This window comes from Sciurus vulgaris, assembly GCF_902686455.1.
Source record: "Sciurus vulgaris genome assembly, chromosome: X".
NCBI classification, from domain to species: Eukaryota; Metazoa; Chordata; class Mammalia; order Rodentia; family Sciuridae; genus Sciurus; species Sciurus vulgaris.
In genome coordinates this window covers 134,628,712-134,652,266 of record NC_136471.1, presented here as the reverse complement: position 1 = coordinate 134,652,266, position 23,555 = coordinate 134,628,712, and the positions used below count along the sequence as shown (strand labels likewise).

General features: G+C 48.2%; 1 protein-coding gene across 1 annotated transcript in view; it reads left to right on the top strand.

Annotated features, from left to right (window-relative positions):
* The first annotated feature begins 803 nt into the window (after nucleotides 1-803).
* STS (steroid sulfatase) overlaps nucleotides 804-23,555 on the top strand; it is a 437,786-nt gene continuing 415,034 nt past the window's right edge. The window contains exon 1 of the mRNA XM_079123184.1: nucleotides 804-807. The gene's annotated coding sequence lies outside the window, so the exon portion shown is untranslated. The remainder of the gene's footprint in view (nucleotides 808-23,555) is intronic.

Genomic DNA, 23,555 nt, shown 5'->3' with positions numbered 1-23,555 from the left:
TGCATAGATACATAGATGCATAGATACACACACGTGGAGGCACAGATGAACACATAGATACATAGACAGACATGCACACCGATACTTACAGAGCTGGCCTTCCACATCCACGGATTCAGTGAAGCTCAGATCAAAACCAGGAGCAAACAGAATCGCTTGTGCAGGGCACTGGTACAGACAGACCTTTCTCCCTCGCTGTTCACTGGGCAATACAAGGTAACAGCCATCTATGAGGGATTGACACGGCTCAGGTAATGCAAGTCACCTGAGGTGACTTCGCGTGCATGACAGGCCATCCTCAGTGAGACAGGTCAGTCGCCGAAGCACAAAGATGACAAGGTCTCCCTTGGAGGTGGAATCTGCAAGAAGCCGAGCTCACCGCAAGCAACGGCCCTGGCAGCGCCGGGGCCGCAGGGAGTGGCCATCAGGACTCGGAAGGATCAGAGGAATAAGCCGCTGAGGCCTGTTGCACAGCAGGGCACGGAGAGCCGATAACAAGGGAGCGTGCGTTTCACGCTTCATGTGTTGTCACCAGACGGAGATGAGAGACTGCATTGCGGCTGCTGCATTAAGAGCAGAGGTCCCCAATTAAGGGCTACTTCAAAGCCACGAGCAGCGTTGGATTAGAAATTTGCTTCCACCAAAGCAAAGCCAGGTTTCCCCCCAGGGAAGAGCGAGCCTGCTTTTACCCTCAGGACGAGGTTGCCCTTTGACTCCGGCTACCCGCCCCCCCCACCCACCGAATGGAGGGAGATTTTTTTAAATGCCCTTCCTTTTATCAGTCTGCTCTTTTGCTAAGGACGACCCACCATCTCTTTCTTCTGCCTGAAAAAGGCACCGCTATTTTTAACCCCAGTCAGAAGAATGGGGTCAAGGCCAGGGAGGCAAAGAAGAAAATGCTCCCACCATGAGCCAGTCACACCCCTTGACTTACAAAACGCTCCCAAAGGGCACTCAGCGGACCCCCACCTCGGGGAATGCAGGACACGAGGGTGAAACCAGGTTTCCAAGGCTCAAACACGTCAGCCCCTCTGATCTTTAAAGTCCCAGGCCGCTTTGAACAGGCAGAGAGGGCTGCGGAAATCTGTCCTTCCGCGATCTACAAAGCCACCAGTGCTGTGCTTCCTGAGTGTGCGAAGTTTGCACCTGCGTCTCTGATTCTCTGTCCCTCTTTCTGTGGGAGGTGGTAGTGGCAGGTGTGAGGATTTTGGCTTGGAAACAAAACCAAGATGAAAATTCTAAATTGGTTCTTTAAAGCTCCCCTGAGCCCAAGAAGCCACATCCTTAAATAAAAAAAAAAAAAAAAAAAAAAAAAGAATTCTAAACATATCAAATAGGAAGTAAAACTGGCGTTGTGAAAATAAACAGTGACAAAAGTTAAAATATGAGTTATTTGATCTGTTTTCGTTTGCTTTGGATTTTGTCCATTCCGTGAGGTTGGGTCCCTCATTTAGCAGACCTTCATGAGAGTAGTAAGCGTCACAGGGTTTATGGAGAGTCGTCAGCCAAGTATTATAGTGATAGGCTTATCAACATAGATTACAAGGCACATTGTGGAGAGCCCAGCACTTGGGAGAAGTTGAATGGATGGACAGAGAGATAGATAATAGGCAGGAATAATAGAGAAGATATATAAGTGATAGATATGATGCTCAGAGATGATAGATGATTGATAGATGCAGATACTAGGTACATAGATGACAGGTGTATATAAAAGACAATGATATGACTAACTGATATGTGATCGATGATTAAGATAGAGGATGAAGAGATGGGTGGATAGATACATAGATAGATGAAAATTTGATAATAAGGAGATGGGATCTGTCACCACAAAGTATGCAATTTTGCATGAGGTTTATTCTGAGCAGAAGGCTTTGGAGAAGCAGCAGGTGCAGGAAGAAGAATCTGCCTGCCCTTTTCTGCCTAAAGCCAGGACATCGATCTCCCTTTGTAAGGACGATATGAATTCCCAGGTGTGCAGGGGTCCTGCGCCCACACAGGTTTGTTTTCTGCATAGTAAACCTCACCACAGAATTCTTAATGTCACACATTTCCTAGTTAGCTTCTCACGGTCACTACCCCAAGGAGACCACCGAGTCCCGTTTTTAGGTGCTTGTCCACACGATGCTTCATCTCTTGTTAAAACGGGACGTAAGCTCTGGCTCCAACTGTGTCTTTCAGACTTTCAGAGCAATTCTATGAAGCTTCCTTGTATGAAAAAAATATTCACATCAATAAGAAACACATGCCTGAAAAACTCTGTCTTATGTCCATATCTAACAGTGGGTGGGTGGATGGATGGATGGGTGGGTGGATGGGATGGGGGGATGGATGGATGGGTGGATGGGATGGGTGGATGGGATGGGATGGGGGGATGGATGGGTAGATGGGTGGATGGGTGGGTGGTTGGGTGGGTGGATGGATGGGTGGATGGATGGATGGGTGGATGGATGGGTGGATGGGATGGGGGGATGAATGGGTAGATGGGTGGATGGGTGGGTGGATGGGTGGGTGGATGGATGGGTGGATGGATGGGTGGATGGTGGGTGGATGGATGGATGGGTGGATGGATGGAGGGTGGATGGGTGGGTGGGTGGATGGATGGGTGGGTGGATGGATGGATGGGTGTGTGGATGGGTGGGTGGATGGATGCATGGGTGGATGGGTGGATGATTGGGTGGATGGATGGGTGGGTGGATGGGATGGGGGGGATGGGTGGGTGGATGGATAGATGGATGGGTGGATGGGTGGGTGGATGGATGTGTGGATGGGTGGATGGGTGGATAGGTGAATGTATGAATGGGTGGGTTGAAGGATGGATGGATGGGTGGGTGGGTGGATGAATGGGTGGATGGGTGGATGAATGGGTGGATGGATGGGTGGGTGGATGGGATGGGGGGATGGGTGGGTGGATGGGTGGGTGGGTGGATGGATGGGTGGGTGGATGGATGGGTGGGTGGTGGATGGATGCATGGGTGGATGGGTGGATGATTGGTGGATGGATGGGGTGGGTGGATGGGATGGGGGGATGGGGTGGGTGAATGGATGTGTGGATGGGTGGATGGGTGGATAGGTGAATGTATGAATGGGTGGGTGGATGGATGGGTGGATGGGTGGATGGGTGGATGGATGGGTGGGTGGGTGGATGGATGCATGGGTGGATGGGTGGATGATTGGGTGGATGGATGGGTGGGTGGATGGGATGGGGGGATGGGTGGGTGAATGGATGTGTGGATGGGTGGATGGGTGGATAGGTGAATGTATGAATGGGTGGGTGGATGGATGGGTGGATGGGTGGATGGGTGGATAGGTGAATGTATGAATGGGTGGGTTGATGGATGGGTGGATGGGTGGATGGATGGATGGATGGATGGATGGATGGATGGGTGGGTGGATGGGTGGGTGGGTGGATGGGTGGGTGGATGGATGTGTGAATGGGTGGATGGATGGATGGATGGATGGGTGGGTGGGTGGATGGATGGGTGTGTGGATGGGTGGATGGATGGATGGATGGAGGGTGTGCGGGCGGATGGATGTGTGGATGGATGGATGGGTGGGTGGATGGGTGGATGGATGGATGGGTGGGTGGATGGATGTGTGGATGGGTGGATGGATGGGTGGGTGGATGGGATGTGTGGATGGGTGGATGGATGGGTGGGTGGGTGGATGGATGGGTGTGTGGGTGGATGGATGTGTGGATGGGTGGATGGATTGATAGGTGGATGGATGGGTGGATGGGTGGGTGGGTAATGGATGGGAGGATTAATGAACAGAAGGATGAATGGATATTTAGGCAGATACATATAGATAGTTTAATGAAACACATATTTCAAAGTTTGTCTCCACAGAGGATCATGTAGAAGACCAAACAGGATCATCTTTCTCAACATCTAGTGTTATCTGCCATCCAAATTTTTTTTTTCCCACTGGGTACATTATCATTTCTGAATGAACACTCCATTTATGGCAGGTTTCCTTTCTTTAGGTGAAAGGTTTTGTGTGTGGGCCAACAGAAGCCCTGAGAGGTGAAGGTGTCTTTCTGTTGTGCTGTCATCCTCCGCTGGAAACCTAGCAGGAGAATCCACTTTGAATCCCTCTTCACTTGTGTAGAGAAGTCTTCTCTTTGGGGCCTCCCGTCCATTCTGCCTCCATGCCGTTTAGCTTCCGCTGACCCTCGCCTTTCAAAATGTTCTGCGTTCAACCAACCTGACGTCTTCAAGAATCCTCATTCCATGCCCAGCTCGGGGAGAAGCAGATGCTCAGCTCATCTGTCAAGAATCCCACCGGAAGGAAACCCAACAGGAATAAATCCCAGGACTAGACCTACTTCGACCAGATTTGAGCTTCTCTTTCTCTTTCCAGTCGCCCATGAACGAACAATGCCTTTGGGACCATCTCTAGATAGCCTGGATTATCCGTCTCTGTCCCGAATTCCGTCACCTTGACCACCGCTATAAAGTGGGACAAAGTGAACATCGTGAGATTGAAAGGTCGAGTGACAAGTTCTTTTAAAAAGTGGAGAGCTCAGTGTCCACTTAGGGACCTAGAGTGCGACCTCTTTGGCTGCATTCCATCCCAGAATATCATTGTGGACCGAGTCCTTCCCAGGGCTGGTCACTCATGCCAAAATGGCCCCGGGAGTTGACTGGCAGGCGCTCTGGGGATCCAGGCCAGCCAGGCTGCTTACATCCCGAGGCGGATGAGGAAGCTCTGGTGGCTGAAAACCGTCCAGCAGTACAATTAATCCTCGGCCATTTAAGCCTCTCTCCAAAGAGGCATATTATTCTTCTCCTCTACGAAGCAGAGCGCGCAGGTTACTTTACATCCCAGTATCGTTAACTTGCAAAGGGTCCAAGGTAGCTTTTCTGGAAGTTTTCGTTTCTGTGTGTTTCTGTTCCTGACTCACGCGATGAGCTCGAAAAAGCGTAAGACCTGCGTGTTGACCTACCTGAACGTCTATGTGGTATTTTTAGTGGAATGAATTATAAGGTAACGCAGGCGGCGACGACACCCTCTGTCAAATCCGGGTATCCTCCGGGTGGACATAAACTTGCCATGTGCATGGATAGAAATACGTGGTGACACAGACTTAGGTCCGTTTCTTTCTCTGCGTGAGGCGTCGACCATCAAACCTAGACATGCGGTGCTGGGCAAGCTCTCCGTGGCTACCCTATCAGTCCCTGTATTTTATTGACCTTCTTTAATATTATTGATGATTGACACCTAGCATTTGTAAAATTCAGGAGACGGAATGTGATGCCTTTATTAACGTGTTTGTTGGGTCCTAACCGACTCAGGGTAACTGGCATATCTATAACTTCATCATCTATGGTGAGGACCTTTCGAAGTTCTCTTCTCTCCTAATTTTGAGATATATAATGCTTTACCCCGCTGTGCCCCAGGACACTGGAACCTATTCTTCCTATCAAACACTCGCTTTTAATTACTCACAGAGGGATGTGCTGGAGACTCATCTGACAACCAAACACGCAGATTTAAACACACCCGTGATTTATTTTTTCACAGAAACATATTTAACATTTGAAACACCTCCCTCCAAATTCCTCAATTGTATCCCCCCCAAAATACTTTAAAGGTACTCAGAGGATATAATTACTTTTTCTTGGAGAAACAGAACACAATTAACAGGGTAAGTTTGATGCCAAACTAATGGATCCCCATGATTTCTTTGCCTACTGCTTGAGAGAAACACCACGCCTTTGCCCAGCCATTATTATGGAAAATAAATGACCGCGAGGTAATCCTCTGCAGCTCTGTTTGTCTGTTTTCTACCTTCCCAGACTTTCCGGGCTGCTGCAAAATCAGCCACGCGTCAGGACCTTCGACGGGGAAGTGAGCGCTCATTAGAAACATTGATTCTTGGGCTCCGAACACGGTGCCAGTAATTCTACAGATTTTCCAAATTCCACATGGCTGGGTGCTAGATTGGTCCCCAAGACGCATGCCATTTTGCTAGGTAAATATATTTTTTATCTCCAATTTAATTGGAGGACATCCCTGGAGAGAGCTTGCAGAAAGGAAGCAAATTCCATAATTAATGGACCTAGGGCACGAGGTAGAAGCTCACCCACTCTTGCCCTTCCTTCGGAAATAGTTTGTCAAACTGAGCCTCCATAAATCACTGAAATACGTTCCTATTAATGCTAAACAATCGCTCCCATTTGCAAACATGTTCTTTATTCCATTTGGACTTGCAGGTTTGTTTGTTTGTTTGTTTGTTTTCCAGCGAGCATTAACATGTCAACCTCAAGTCCATTAGAATCAAGGGGAGCTGTTCAGTCCGGGTCATGCCAAGCACTTTGGGTTGCTAAAAACGTCGCTTCCGTGTGGTGTGGCTGCTGTCCAATTTTCCCACCTCCGTGATACGGATTTTCACCTGGAGGGACACCTCTGCGTGGCCACATCTGCTTTGCACCACGACTTAACAAGCCATCCGACAATTCAGTTTTCTGGGTCATTTTTCAGGAGACTCCTGGATCAAGCAGCACCTGCTGAGGCTTTGGGGAGCTACTGGCAAGAGAGCATGCGAAGCTGTCAGGGGACTTTTCAAGAGGAATGCAGTGCACCCGCGCAGAGAGGTGTTTACTCTGAACCCCGCTGGTCCCGGGTGGCACAGGGAGTTGGCGCCATTTCAACCCAGAACGTGCACCTCAAGCTGCAGGTGGGGTTCGGAAGTGCAGACAGAAGGATGGATTTGTACGCGTTGCTCGGAGAGACAGAATAAATAGGACGTGAGGAGAGACATCTGGACACAGGAGAGAAACGGTCAGTGGATGCATGGATGGACGGACACAGGCACCAATAGACGGATACACAGGGATGAAGAACGTACAGGTCAGCCAATCGATGGTAGAGAGACAGGATAGAAAAAGGTATTGACGACAAATAAATGACTGAGACAGATACGGGATAAGAGATGATGGCGTGGACTGACGACAGAGACAAAGATAGATACGCACAAAGGTAAGTGCGTAAGATGAATAGATGCGTTCGACGTGGACGTATGGAGAGATCTATAATAGATGCATAGCTGGATGGCAGATAGGAAAGTGTAAAGATGATAGAAAGTGGATGATCAGTAGACAGACAGAGACATGGATGAATACGTGATAGAATAGATGCATAGACGGATGACAGAGTAGATACAAAGAGAGAGGAGGTAGACGATAAATAGGCGTGATAAATGATGGTGCGTAGATGGGATAGGTAGGTGATAGGTAGATAGGCTAGATAGATGACAGATGATAGATAGATGACAGGATAGGTAGATGATAGATGATAGATAGATGACAGGATAGGTAGATGATAGATGATAGATAGATGATAGGATAGATAGGTGATAGATGATAGATAGATGATAGGATAGATAGATGACAGATGATAGATAGATGATAGGATAGATAGATGATAGATGATAGATAGATGACAGGATAGGTAGATGATAGATGATAGATGATAGGATAGATAGATGATAGATGATAGATAGATGATAGGATAGATAGATGATAGATGATAGATAGATGATAGGATAGATAGGTGATAGATGATAGATGATAGGATAGATAGGTGATAGATGATAGATAGATTATAGGATAGATAGATGATAGATGATAGATAGATGATAGGATAGATAGATGATAGGATAGATAGATGATAGATGATAGATAGATGATAGGATAGATAGATGACAGATGATAGATAGATGATAGGATAGATAGATGATAGATGATAGATAGATGATAGGATAGATAGATGATAGATGATAGATTATAGGATAGGTAGATGATAGATGATAGATTATAGGATAGATAGGTGATAGATGATAGATGATAGGATAGATAGGTGATAGATCATAGATAGATGATAGGATAGATAGGTGATAGATCATAGATAGATGATAGGATAGATAGATGACAGATGATAGATAGATGATAGGATAGATAGATGACAGATGATAGATAGATGACAGGATAGGTAGATGATAGATGATAGATAGATGACAGGATAGGTAGATGATAGATGATAGATAGATGATAGGATAGATAGATGATAGATGATAGATAGATGATAGGATAGATAGATGATAGATGATAGATAGATTATAGGATAGATAGATGATAGATGATAGATAGATTATAGGATAGGTAGATGATAGATGATAGGATAGATAGGTGATAGATGATAGATGATAGGATAGATAGGTGATAGATGATAGATAGATGATAGGATAGATAGATGATAGATGATAGATAGATGATAGGATAGATAGATGATAGATGATAGATAGATTATAGGATAGGTAGATGATAGATGATAGGATAGATAGGTGATAGATGATAGATGATAGGATAGATAGGTGATAGATGATAGATAGATGATAGGATAGATAGATGATAGATGATAGATAGATGATAGGATAGATAGATGATAGATGATAGATAGATTATAGGATAGGTAGATGATAGATGATAGGATAGATAGGTGATAGATGATAGATGATAGGATAGATAGGTGATAGATCATAGATAGATGATAGGATAGATAGATGATAGGATAGATAGATGATAGGATAGATAGATGATAGATGATAGATAGATGACAGAATAGGTAGATGATAGATGATAGATAGATAGATTATAGGATAGATAGACGATAGATGATAGGATAGATAGATGATAGATGATAGATTATAGGATAGGTAGATGATAGATGATAGATTATAGGATAGGTAGATGATAGATGATAGATAGATGATAGGATAGATAGATGATAGATGATAGATAGATGATAGGATAGATAGATGATAGATGATAGATAGATGATAGGATAGATAGGTGATAGATGATAGATGATAGGATAGATAGGTGATAGATGATAGATAGATTATAGGATAGATAGATGATAGATGATAGATAGATGATAGGATAGATAGATGATAGATGATAGATAGATGATAGGATAGATGATAGATGATAGATAGATGATAGGATAGATAGATGATAGATGATAGATAGATTATAGGATAGATAGATGATAGATGATAGATGGATGATAGATAGATAGACAGATAGACAGAAGGAGACATCACCACAGAGGGAGATGATGGATTCAGGTGGATACCTGCAGACAGATGATTGATAGGCGGCCATGCACACACACATATGGATATATGAGGATACTCATTAGAGGAATTTTAAGGAGACTGACCATCGCCAGGACAGACCACCTCGAAGCGCAAGGCCCAGGGGATCCACCGCCTGCCCAACCCGAGTCTTGAAGCCCGAGGACCAGGGGAGTCAGCACTGTCACTAACCAGGTGCGTCATGGCACCCGGAGAACGTGCTCAGCACACCTTGCCGATGACCCACCGCTCATGTCCTGTCCATCAGGTCCAGCTGGCAAAGGCTGCCATTCACCTCTGTCTTGTCCCTTTCCTTGGCAGGGCCGGCCACAGAAGCTGAATAAGTAGGGAAGCATTTTTCCTTCCCCCGGAGGAGCACTGAAGGTTCTCGTGCAAGTTCACCGTCCACAAACGACAGAGGCCAGAGACAAAGGTTGGAGATGGAGGCCCACACATGGAGCAGACCTCGGACAGCAGGCTTTCCTTGATCCTGCAGCGAGGTCCGCGGATTGGCCCGGGAGGGCCCCTTTTCTGGGTATGGAGACCCCCAGGTTCCAGAAGGAGCCTGGTTTTAGTGTTTCATTGGAGACTCAGAGGTCAGGGGCTGGTGCAGGTGAGAACTTGAACTCGGGAAGGTAGTTGTAAAAAGGTCGAAGCTCATTGTTCCCCGGGGAGCTGGGAGTCCAGATGCGGAGGATGGGAACTGAAGTCTGGCCCAATGCTTTTCCCACTCTCTGCCAGCCTCAGGGTCTCCCCGCTCCTTCTCCCGCCAGCGTCTCCCCCAGAGCCCTGTCTCATATTCGGGACACAAAGGAGGACTCAGCGGGCAGAGAGGTCCCCGGCCTCCACATTCCCAAAAGGGCCTCCTCCTCGCTCACTCACGAGGGAAGGATTCCCCGGGGATGCCAAGGGCCTGGGGTAGCATTCCCGGAGTGGAGACGGTGCTGAAGGAATTTTCCAGATTGAGACTAGTCTCCCCGGGTGGGACTAAACTCTGGGCCGAGGCAAGGCCTTGGGGACTCCCTCCTCCTCCTCCTCCTCTGATCTATGATCCTCGGCCAGGGCCCTCCGGGGACTCCGTGGGGTGCAGCCGGTTGGGGGGACAATAGCCGTGGAGCGAGCGTACCTCACGGAAATTGAGCTGCATTTCGATATCTCCATTCACCCTCCCTTCACATCAGCTGCAGGATGAGCGGAGGCAGAGAGGGGTCCCCGTTCTTTGCTACATCACATGACCCCTGCAGCTGGCCTGTGTCCATCATGGTCCATTCATGGCCAGGGCATCCAGGGCCCCCTGACAAGCCCCAGGGGTGAAGGGCAACAGCCAGGAGCAGCCCAGCTGGGTTTCTCCAACTGTCCACGGCACGTCCTGCTCGGTGCTGCCTGCCTGGCGGGCTCCAGAGAGGGCAAGGTCCTGAGTTCAAGATGCAGCAGGGAGCCGAACACAGAGCCACCCCCAAACAGCCAGGGCTGCCCTGCAGAGAGACAGGAGCTCAGTCGGTAGGAAGGCGGGTAGGAAGATAAGAGGTGGATAAACAGGTAGGTAGGTAGGTACAGAGATAGACACACAGACACACAGATAGATGCATGGACGGATGGACAGATGAATGGAAGCTCGGTGATAGGTACTATGCACAGATAATAATAGATGGTATGAAGGGACACAAGATTGATAGGTAGCAGGTGAGAGATAATGGGTTATAGATAGTAGGAGATAGAGAGATAGACACAGGTAGATACACAGATGAGATGGATGGATAGACGGGTGGATGGATGGACGGATGGAAGAAAGACAGGTAATAGGTTTCATACATAGATATTAATAGGTTGTACAAGTGGATATAAGATTGATGGATACAAGTGATAGATAATAGGAGATAGATGGCACACAGATAGATACATAGATGGATGGATAGATGGATGGAAGCTAGGTGATAGGTATTACATATAGATAATAATAGTATGAAGGGATATAAGATTGACAGGTAACAGGTGATAGATAATAGGCTAAAGATAGTAAGAGATAGATAGATAGACAGACACACAGATACATGAGATGCATGGATGGATGGGTGGATGGATGGGTGGATGGGTGGATGGGTGGATGGATGGATGAGTGGATGGGTGGATGGGTGGATGGGTGGATGGGTGGATGGGTGGATGGGTGGAGGATGGATGGATGGGGGGATGGGATGGGGGACGGATGAGTGGATGGGTGGATGGATGGATGGATGGATGGATGAGTGGATGGGTGGATGGGTGGGTGGGTGGATGTGTGGATGGGTGGATGGATGGATGGATGGATGGATGGATGGATGGATGGATGGATGGGTGGGTGGGTGGGTGGATGGGTGGATGGATGGATGGATGGATGGATGGATGGATGGATGGGTGGGTGGGTGGGTGGGTGGATGGGTGGATGGATGGATGGATGGATGGATGGATGGATGGATGGGTGGATGGGTGGATGGGTGGGTGGGTGGATGTGTGGATGGGTGGATGTGTGGATGGGTGGATGGATGGATGGATGGATGGATGGATGGATGGATGGATGGGTGGGTGGGTGGATGGGTGGATGGATGGATGGATGGATGGATGGATGGATGGATGGATGGATGGGTGGGTGGGTGGGTGGATGGGTGGATGGATGGATGGATGGGTGGATGGATGGGTGGGTGGATGGGTGGATGGGTGGATGGGTGGGTGGATGGATGGATGGATGGATGGATGGATGGATGGATGGATGAGTGGATGGGTGGATGGGTGGATGGATGGATGGGTGGGGTGGATGGATGGGTGGATGGGTGGATGGGTGGATGGATGGGTGGATGTGTGGATGGGTGGATGGATGGATGGATGGATGGATGAATGGGTGGGTGGATGGGTGGATGGGTGGATGGGTGGATGGATGGGTGGATGGATGTGTGGATGGGTGGATGGATGGATGGATGGATGGGTGGATGGGTGGATGGATGGGTGGATGGATGGGTGGATGGATGGGTGGATGGATGGATGGATGGGTGGATGGATGGATGGATGGATGGATGGATGGATGGATGGATGGATAGATGGGTGGATGGATGGATGGATGGATGGATGGATGGATGGATGGAAGATAAGTGATAGGTATTATGCATAGATAATAATAGATTATATAAATGGATATAAGATTGGTACATAACAGGTGATAGATAATAGGACATAAGTAGATAGACAAATGGAAGGATGGATGCACGGATGGAAGATAAATAGGTGATAAGTCTTATAGGTAGGTAACAATATGTAGTATAAATGGATGGATGGATGGATAATAGTATGAAGTGATAAAAGATTGATAGATAATAGGAGACAGATAGCAGATACATATATAGTATAAATATATAAATGTATATATGGATGAATGGATGGATGTATGGATGGAAGTTAAAGAGGCAATAAGTCTTACAGATAGGTATGTAGTATAAATGGATGAAAGGATAAATAAAAAGTAAATGATAGGTATGATGGACAGAGGGATGGATGGATGGAACACAGATATGTAGGTGATAGGTATTATAGATAGGTAAAGACAGAAGATGTAAAGACTAATATTATAAATGGTGAATGGGATGGACACAAAGTTGCATGTATACATGGAAGATAGATACATAGATCATAGGTGTTATAGATAGGTTAAAATGGAGATAATAAAGATAGTGGAGGGATAGATAGACATAATAAATGCATAATAGACAGATGATTGAAACAGGGAGACAGATGAGAGGTGATAGTTGTATATAGATGATAGAGATAAATGATGCAGAATGATTGACAGATATGATCCTGGATAAACATGAAGAGCGATAAGTGAATATAGATGATTTCAGTAGATGAGAGAGGACATAGATAACTGATATTGACTGATAATAGGTAGATGATAGATACAATAGATACATATGATAGACGATAGGAGAGACAGCAATAGATAGGACGATAGATTATATATATAATAGAGAAATGGATGATAGACTATTTAGATCAATGAGAGATGACGATGGTGGAGCTCGCTAGCTGGGCAGACAGACAGACAGACAGACAGAGAGGAGGTCTCGTAAGCAAGACCTGAAGAGCCCATTTTCCCGAAAGACTGACAGCCCAGCTGAGCTCCGGACGCTCCGAGAGAGCTCATCGCTCCGACGCTTCCTGCCAAGGCTGCTGGAAGCCTCTGGTAAGATTAGAAGAGTTGCTTTCCTCCTCCACCCCTCCGTGAGACTCCCCTGCCCCTGAAATGGAGCCCAGCTGGAGCCACTTAGCAAACAGCACCTCCCAGGGCTTGGTCGCCACAGGCTCCGCCAGCCTTGGGCTCCAATCACACCTCCTTGATCCGAGAGTCCTCAGCCCCTGAAGCTTTGTGTGACGGTCGCATCCCTGGGCTCAGTACAGGGATCTCTGCAGCCTCTACTCTCACCAATGATGGCCTCACCTTCCCTTCCCTGGGGAGAAACTTATTCCTCCGGGGCATCCGATAAATGTCACTTCAGGGCAGCCAATGTCTCCAAACGCCGTCCTTAAGATTTTGCAATTTTATGCAAAGACCTTGGGGAGACATAGATCCATCATCTGTTGGGTGATTTGCTTTGACAGCAGGACTTGGGCACACGTCATTTGCAAAGTTCTTTCCTTTTCTCAAACCTGAGTTGCAACCTGAGAAAGAGGCATTTTTTTTTTTTTTCAAACTAAAAGCTGTATTAGAGAGGCAGGCACACGTTCAACACAAGGTCCTCTCAGCCACCCCAACCCAGAGTCTGCATGGAGATATCCTCGTCAACATCATGTGATCTACTCCAGACGAATCTGGCTCCTGCAGGAAGCGAGTCATCTTCTGAGCCAGGTGCCCGCCTGTCATCCCAGCGGCTCAGGAGCCTGAGGCAGGAGGAACGTGAGTTCAAAGCCAGCCTTTGCAACTTAGGGAGACACTGAGCAACTCTGTGAGACCCTCTCTGTCTCTATAAAACACATAAAAGGGCTGGGGACATGGCTCAGTGGTGAAGCGCCCCTGAATTCAATCCCTGGTACCAGAATTAAAAAAAAAAAAAAAAAAACAGTACACACACACTCACACACGCACACACATATGTACACATGCACATATATGCCCTGCGTGTGGGGTTGCATAAACCAAAGGGACACTTATTTAATTGCATTCTTTCATTTCATTTCATTTTTGCGTGGTCCTGGGGATTGAACCCAGGGCAAGCACATTCCCAGGGAGACACGTCCCCAGCTCCAAATTTGCATATTACATTTTGGGCAGATAGCTCAACTGGGAAGAAATGCCCCTCGGTTGATGAAGGCAGAGATTTGAGGTTTGCTGTGTAATAATTGCTGGGTCCGTTTGAGATTGCATGAAGTCGCTCATGCATGGGGTTCCCCGCACGGTGTGCACCAAGATCTGGAAGCAGGACTTATTCACCGCGCCCAGGAATTGGCGGTAAGGCGGATAACCTAAGTGGCTTTGGCTAGAGGTACAGAAATGGGCACCCTGGCTCGCCTGTCTCGGGGGATCTAGAGAGAAGCGAGCAACACAAGCAGCTCCCAGAGCAGCTGGAACCCCCAAGACTCAAGGCAGGCAGATTTCTGCACCGTGACTCATTGCAATCCTTCCAGAAACACAGGGTCGGAACCCCTCTGAGCCAGGAAGCCTGTCTTTGCCTCTTTGAGGCTGGAGTGCTTTGCCCAATGGCACATCCAACCGTGGAGACTCACAACTTAATGGAAAGGAGAGGTTCCCTGCTTAGTCTTGTCTTTTCCACGTGGAGCATCCCGTCCAGAAACAAGCGCGCACCGTAAACAGCTTACTTTAATTGCATCTCCCAAGAGACCTCAAAGTGAGCTTTAGTCTGTCAGGATACATTCCCAGCTCCATTTCTGTCCCTTTGTCCTTTCATCAGCATTTCTGTGGCTGTGACCAAAAGGCCCAGGAAGAACAATTAGAGGAGGAAAAATCGATTTGGGGCTCATGGTCTCAAGGTTCAGTCCATGGTGGGCGACTCCATGGCTCTGGCCCAAGGTGAGGCAGAACAAAATGGCGGAAGGGCCTGGAGGAGGAGAGCAGCTCAGGATGTGGCACCAGGAAGCAGAGAGAGCTCTGCTCACCAGGGACCAGATCTAAACCCCATGGAGCCAGGGACAGGATATAGTCCCCGAGGAGCCGGGGACAGGATATGGTCCCCAAGGACCCAGGGACAGGATATGGTCCCCAAGGAGCCAGGGACAGGATATGGTCCCCAAGGAGCCAGGGACAGGATATAGTCCCCAGGGCATGTCCCCAGTGACCCAGCTCCTCCAGCCACACCCCACCTGTCTTGAGTCACCACCTGGTTTATTTGGGGCTCACAGTCTCAGAGGTTCAGTCCAGGGTGGGCGACTCCATGGCTCTGGCCCAGGGTGAGGCAGGACATCATGGCGGAAGACCAGCAAGCAGAGTTTAACAGACGGAAAGTCTCGTTGCTAATGACGAGGTCTCAAAGTCTTTCCATTGGTGCGCGAGCGTAGTATGTTTTCAGTGCAGAGAATGCAGAACAGCTTAAGTTGTTCATCTAGATGGAGGGTTATTCCTGGAAAAAGAGAGACAGTTAGCTAGACCTGCAAAGGTGCACAGGTACATGGATGGATAGCTGGATAGGTAGGTGGGATGGACTGGAAGAGACAAGAACCCATCTGACTTGCAAGCTTGCAAGGTCCCTGGGTGCGGCCTCTGCGGGGAATGGAGTCAGCTCCTCAGGGGATGCTACGGCAACCCAGCCGGAAGTACTCTACCCAGGAATGCCAATCTCTTCCGCCCGACAAGGAGTCATCAGGAGCCCACCGGGCTTCTCTGCCCTTCACGGTGACCTTGGGGACTTGCCTTAGCGAAGGTCCAGATTGGCTCAGGAAAAAGAAACGGAAGATTCTTCGCCTTAGTGTCACGGAAGCCAGCTGCAAATAGAGAGCTCAGCGTCGTTGCATGAGGAGGCGGCTCCAGATCAGAGATCCTGATCAGAGATCCAGGATCTCCCATCTCCAGGGACCCGAAACACCCACCACGGGATTCCTGCAGAATCAACGTGCATTGCACGAGAGGAAGCTCGCAGCTTCACACTCAGCAAGCACCAAAGCTGCTTGTTCATGAAACGGGCCTTCATCAGCCATCAACCACGTATAGGTGGCACCAGGGACAGTGACTTTGTTCACATTGATCATGACGCCCATACCTAGTAGGGGACACAGCCTGATAATCTGCAGCATGTGTATAATCTGCAAAGAACATATCCAGATCCTTATGGATTTACCAGTTGTATGCGTTGGGTATTTTGAAACAGATAACAAACCGTTGTTGACTAGACTAACCTCATTAAGTTGCTGAGGCTGGCCTCCAATTTGTTGTCCTCCTGCCAGCCTCCCAAGCTGCTGGGATGACAGGCATGGACCACCGCACCCAGCCTTCTACTTGGTAGCCAGTCTATTAGACAAAAAGTACTCCAAGCAACGAGGAGACTATCTTGTGAGAGAGACAGTCATCATTATTCTCCGGTGATACGCTCGTCGGCAAAGAAAATCCAAAGTCATCTGCGGTGCATGTAGTGAGAAGAAAGTCCCATAAAGCTACGGCAAACAAGAGCTGTATATAAAAAGCAATCTCCAGCCCTGTGGAGCAGCAACAAGTAATTAGAAAACACCAGTGAACAGGCGTCCTATTAAAAGTGCAAAAGAAAAAAATCAGATGTAAAATACATGAGCCGTGGAGGCCCGAATCGGAGGAAGGTAATGTTACCGAGAGCGTAAAAGATGTAACCAGAGCGTATGCACACTTTTCCGGCGAAGGGGAGGTTTGTATCTCTAAACCTGCTGACGATCTTCGAATCACGCTATAAATTCAAGGAACATCACCTGTGAGGTCACAGAGAAACCCCTTGTTAAGCTGGAGGAGCTGTTCCTTGTTCTCCGTGGCCAACAGTGGAGCATGCTGACGGAGGATCGTAAAGAGGGAGAAATCTGTGAAATAGCAAGTCGTTAATTAAAAGCGCTCACCCCCGGGCAGACACAGGGAGAGAGAGAGACAGAAACAGAATCAGCAGACGGGAAAGAGAAGGAGGTTCGGAAAGAGGCGGATGATCCAGCATTTGCAGTCTTAGGAAGCGTCCTGAGCCACCCTAATGGGTAAGTCATCATGGGGGGATGTTTATAAGGGGAAAATCCCCAAATGCACAATAGCGACTTCGGCAAAGAAACTGCAAAACAACACAGAAAGAACAAAATCTGCAGATAGTGCTTTGAAAAATGACTCGGAGTCCCAGGAGTCTGAACAGGGAGGACCGTTCCCGAGCGAGCCCCCCATCAAGACGTTCTTCCTTTAAAGGACAGGGGACCCCGGCGGCCATCAAGGTACCAGGTGGGAGATTTAGCCGGGGTTTTCCCGATCCTCTGATGCCTCTCGAAATCTGTGGGACTCCTTTGGAAAATACCTAGTACAGCCGAAAGCGCACCTCATTCTGATCTTAGCACCGCGGGATGAATTTCACACACAGAAAGGCACATTCCCCCCAAAATCTTGCAAGATAAAGAAGATGCAAAGCAAGGTTTGGGATGAGAATTTTAGAAATCCCGATAACCTGAGTGCTGGGGACCGTTTACTCCGTGTACAGCTATAAGACCCTCAAAAATAAATGCACGGACTGAGACGCAGCTCAAAGAACGTGCACAAAAAGAACTAGCATATACCAAGAGGATGTAGACTGATATTTTTTAAGCAAGGGTTTTACTAAAAAGAAAATGTTCTACTACAGACTGTTTTTGGAGATGAGTGCATGTTACTTTGAAACCCCAATTGGAAGCAAGCTTTGGGGGACACATGCCTGTAAACCCACCGACTCGGGAGGCTGAGGCAGGAGGATCCAAAGTTGGAGGCCAGCCTCAGCAACTTCGTGAGGTCCTAAGCAACTTAGTGAGACTCCGTCTCAAAATTAAAAATAAAAAGGGCTGGGGATGCAGCTCAGGGGTGAAGCACCCCTGGGTTCAATCCCCAGTATCCCAAACAAACAAGCATTGGGTATATATGAGTGTTGGGCTTAGGAAGGTTATTTATGCACTTTTTATTCCGAAATACTTCAAGAAAATGTAATTTAAGAAGCAAGGTTGTTCATGGGGTTTGGCAAAATGCATTAACGAAAGACTTGGTTCAAAATCGGACAGAAATCTGTAGCTGCTTTTCCCCCGGAGGAAGCTTATTCCATCTTGTCTTTTCATCTCTGACCCTTACGATTTTATTGCCTGTAATATGTGCACACGATCTCCAGCAATCTCAGCTAAGACCCCCCAACACGGGACGTCCCTCAACGGGCAATAATGTCAAACGCCACTTCACAACGGGGTGAGGACGGACTGAGTGCGTGGTGAGGGTTGTCTCCACAGTGACATTTCCTCAGAGAGCAAAGCGCAGAAGCCCGGAGCCGGAAAGGTCAAGGAATAATAAGCCCATCTCATTATGCAGTTTCTCAGCCCGGGACGCTCAGGCTGCTGTCCATGTTCCCGAGCTTGCCGTTCCCTCTTCTGCACTCCGTGACGTTCTGTCATATTTGGAAAAAAAAAAAAAAAAAAAAAAGCATGTACACACACACACACACACACACAAAGCATAAGAAACCACCTGTTTTGCAAAAATAAAAATAAAGTCAAAAGAAAAACAAAGAAAGAAGACTATGCAGGGACCTGAGTCTCTGAAGAGCCAGGGACTTGTCTTAAAAGCCCCCATTTCCTCTCTCAGGTTTTGCCTTGTGATGATCAGTTCCTCAATCAAAGCTCTAAATGAAACGCAGCCCTCTCTTCCGCAGCGTGTTGAACCAGGTGGCTTTTAGATCTGGCTCGATTGACAGGTGGGGAACTTTTAAATATTGAAGGTCCCTTCCTGGATGCCTCGCTGTGACCACAGGGCATTGACACGGGTGGTAACTGATATAGACCTGCCAAAGTCTTATTTCAATGGACCCGGCTCTGGGGTGTGGCCACGTGAAGTGGTCTCAGTCCCATGCACTGGAAAACGGGGGGAGATTCTTTTTCATGAAGCCAACAGAGAGCAGAAGAAACCAGCCGCGCCTCACAGGCTTCCCTGGTAATCTTCCTTGCATGCGCAGGGTCTGGACAGACTTCGTCTTGGGTCCCACGTGACTGGTCCCTGAGAGCGTGGCCCTGGGTCGTGAAAGACCAGGGTGCAGGTGTGTTTTCTCACATCCAGCATCCCGACCAACACTCGTGGGGAAATGGACCGGGCATCGGGGGGTATCAAAGATGGCACCCGGCAGGCGCTCTGAGTTGGTTGTGGGGCATTCTGCAAAAGCGTTTGCGAGCCAATGTCTGAATGTTCAGAGGCCAGATGATTTGATCATGAGAGCCGTAAGCTCATCACTGGATTAATCCACTTGAATGGACTAACCGGGTGGTGACTGTAGGCAGGTGGGGTGTGGCTGGAGGAGCTGGGTCACTGCGGTGTGCCTATGGGGACTATATCCTGTCCCTGGCTCCTTGAGGGCTATATCCTGTCCCTGGCTCCTTGGGGACTATGTCCTGTCCCTGGCTCCTTGGGGACTATGTCCTGTCCCTGGCTCCTTGGGGACTATATCCTGTCCCTGGCTCCTTGGGGACTATGTCCTGTCCCTGGCTCCTTGGGGACTATGTCCTGTCCCTGGCTCCTTGGGGACTGTATCCTGTCCCTGGCTCCTTGGGGACTGTATCCTGTCCCTGGCTCCTTGGGGACTGTATCCTGTCCCTGGCTCCTTGGGGACTATGTCCTGTCCCTGGCTCCTCGGGGACTATATCCCGTCCCTGGCTCCTTGGGGACTATATCCTGTCCTTGGCTCCTTGGGGACTATATCCTGTCCCTGTCTCCTTGGGGACTATATCCTGTCCCTGGCTCCTTGGGGACTATATCCTGTCCCTGGCTCCATGGGGTTTATATCTGGTCCCTGGTGAGCAGAGCTCTCTCTGCTTCCTGGTGCCACATCCTGAGCTGCTCTCCTCCTCCAGGCCCTTCCGCCATTTTGTTCTGCCTCACCTTGGGCCAGAGCCATGGAGTCGGCCCACCAGGGACTGAGCCTCTGAAATTATGACCCCAAATAATCGTTTCCTCCTCTAAGATGTCCTTATTGGGTCTTTGGTCACACCAATAACAAAGCTGACTGAAACAGAAGCAGATCCAGCCATGGTTCAGCTGGATCATGAGGCAATTTCTTGGTTGGTATGTTGCTGAAAGCACGTCCTTGGGGACTATATCCTGTCCCTGGCTTCTCTCCCTTCCTCCCCACTCCCAGTCTCTCTCTCTTCTCTCTGTCTCTGTCCTTCCTAGTGCCACGTCCTGAGCTGCTCTCCTCCTCGAGGTCCTTCTGCCATTTTGTTCCGCCTCTCCTTGGGCCAGAGCCCTGGAGCCCACCAACCATGGACTGGACTTCCAACACTGTGAGCCAAAGGAAACCTTTCCTCCTCTAAGTTCTTCTGCTTGGGTAGGTTGGTCACAGCAATGAGCATTGACTCAGAGTGACTCACTTGGCCGCTGACTAACACGGGAAGTGATTGGGATCCATTTGTGGCTTCATGGATTCCTGGGCCACCAGGGAGTGGCTTTCTTATAAACTTGAGCCCTCCCTGGTGAACTTCCTCTCTGCGATGCCCTGCATGACATCAGGACTTTGCTCAGAGTCCCACCAGATACGGCCCCCTGACTTTGGAGGTCCCAGCCTTCGGAACCGCAAGCTGAATAAACCTTTTTTCTTAATCAATCACCCAGCCTCGGGCACTCTGTTGTGGCAACAGAAAATGGACAAAGTCCAATACCCTCAAAAGCTGGCTGAGAAGATGGGGATATGTGTGAGGATCATTCCAACTTGACAGATAGAACATGCCCCAAGTTCCAAGAAGCCAAAACATTTTATAACCCCCCCAACACCTGAGCAAAGCAAAGAGGTTCATTCTTTCTTCTCAATTCCATTACCTTGGGCAGGAGAGTTTCTCTCTCTCTCTGGCTTCTTTTAATGGAAGTAGATTTGAACCAGGTACTTCCTTCTCACTCTGCTTTATAGAAGTAGATTTGAACCAGGCATGGTGGCACACGCCTGTAACCCCAGAGAGGTTACAGGAGGCTGATGGAGGAGGATGGCAAGTTCAAGGCCAGCCTCTGCAATGTAGCGAGGCCTGACACAACTCAGCGAGACTCTGTCCTTAAATAAGTTATTTTTAAAAAGGGGCTGAGGATGTGGTTTAAGAGCCCCAACTGGGTTCCATCTCCAGTACAAAAGAAAAAAAAAAAAAAAAAGAATTGACCTCATCAGCTCTTCCTGAGCATGCTTAAGATCACGAGTATTAACGACATTTAGGAATCACCGGAGATGCAGCCATGAGTCACATGTGGTTGGACATCCGTGTTAAAAACATGCAAAGTAAATCCTAGCAGGATTTCCCCCATAGTCTCCTCAGGTCGAGATGGCCCTCCAACACACGGTTTTGGAATCACTGCATACAGTCAAAACCAAGAGGGAAAGAAAAGCACCTGCACACCCATGTTTATAGCAGCACAATTCACACAATAGCGAACAGCAGAAGCAGCCCAGGTGTCCATCAGTGGATGAATGGATAAAGAAAATATGGTCTATGTAACACGATGGAATATTACTCAGCCATGAAGAAGAACGACTTTACCACATTGGGTGGTAAATGGCTGGAAGAGGAGACCATGATGTGAAGCGAAATAAGCCAGACTCAGGAAGCAGAAAGTTGAATGTCTTCTCTGCTGTGCAGAAGCTAGAGATTAATAAAAGGGGGAAAAAATAGGGAAAGTAATTTAAATGGGTGAAGATGAATCTAATGAGATGAAAAGGGAAACCAAGTAGAGTAGAGGAACTGGACTAGGGGGAGGGAGGGAGGGAGGGAGGGCAGGGGAAGGTCCTGAGGAATGAAACGGACCACGTTAGGTTCAGACAGGTCACAACGAACCCGCCAGTGCACACGGTCATCATGCCCCGAGAGACAGAAACGACTTTGAAGAAAAGATGTTTTAGAGATACAGAAAGTTCTTCACTTGCAAAGTCTCCCTGGAAATACCCGAGCGTGTGCAGACGGGTGTGCCTGAAATGAAGGTCGAAATCTAATGCAAAGGTATGGATTCGCATCCAAGACCCAGGAGGGGATTCTAGGGTCACGTATAACACCCGAGAGCAGATTTTAAAAATATCTACAAACTCCGGTGAGCGTACCCACGAGTCACGATCGCGAGACACGAAACAGAGGGTCTTAAAATCTCAGTCTCCCATCCCCGGTCCCCCAAATAAGTTCCAGAAGCAAAACCCATACAGATGGAAAGACAGATGGACAGAGAGACAGAACCAGGGGGAGAGAAGATTCTTCAGTCCGAAACCCTGGGAATGGTCCATGGCCGATCGTGCGAGGTGAGAATGAATTATAAGCGCTCGAGTACTTCATGCTGTCTTATTAAGTTTTAAAATCTGTGTCAAATCCATGCTTAAAATAGAAATTCAGAGATTAAGGAGATTGCAGTACATGAAAAGACCCGTCATCGTGAAAAAAATCACAATGTTATTAAGGAGTAGATTTCAAAAAGAAAATCACATTTTCTTTCAGTGGATTATCTGTTTTTTGGCACATTTTTTTAAATTTGGTACTGACTCAGGATTCCTCGACCACAAGCCACATTCTCAGTCCTTTTTATTTTTTAAATTTTGAGACAGGGTGTTTCGACGTGGCAGAGGCCGGCCTCACACTTAGAATCCTCCTGCCTCAGCCTCCCGAGTCACCGGGACTTCAAGCACACACCACTGCGACTGGTTCTTTGCAAATTTCCTACTGAGCGTCTTCCTTTCTGTTGGATGCAGGGTCCTGCGTGAGTGGATCAATAGCACTTGAGACGTAGGAAACTCTCAGAGGTGGAAAGAGAAGCGATGGATGAATCCGCCAGACGTGTTCGTTGTAGGCTCTGTCCTTGGTCCATCCCTGTGGTCAATGGGCAGGACTGTGGTTCCAGGATGGAGATGATCTGAAGAATGACCCGCAGCATCCTTCCCCGCAAAAATGGTTCCCTACAGAGGACACGGTGCAGAAGACCCAGGATTGGGTTATCAGGGGAGCCAACACGTGAATCCAGATACCGGCTGCCATTGTTGAAGGCTCACATCTCACAGAACCAGGTGAGCAGAAAACGTTTCTGGTGGAAAAAGTCCGTAATCCCAGCCATCCCAGCAACTCGGGAGGCTGAGGCAGGAGGACTACAAGTTAGAGGCCAGCCTCAGCAATTTAGGGAGAATCTGTCTGAAAATAAAAAAGGACCAGGGGTGTCGCTCAGGGATGGAATGCTCCTGGGTTCGAATCCAACAAGAACAAAAAAAAATCTCAA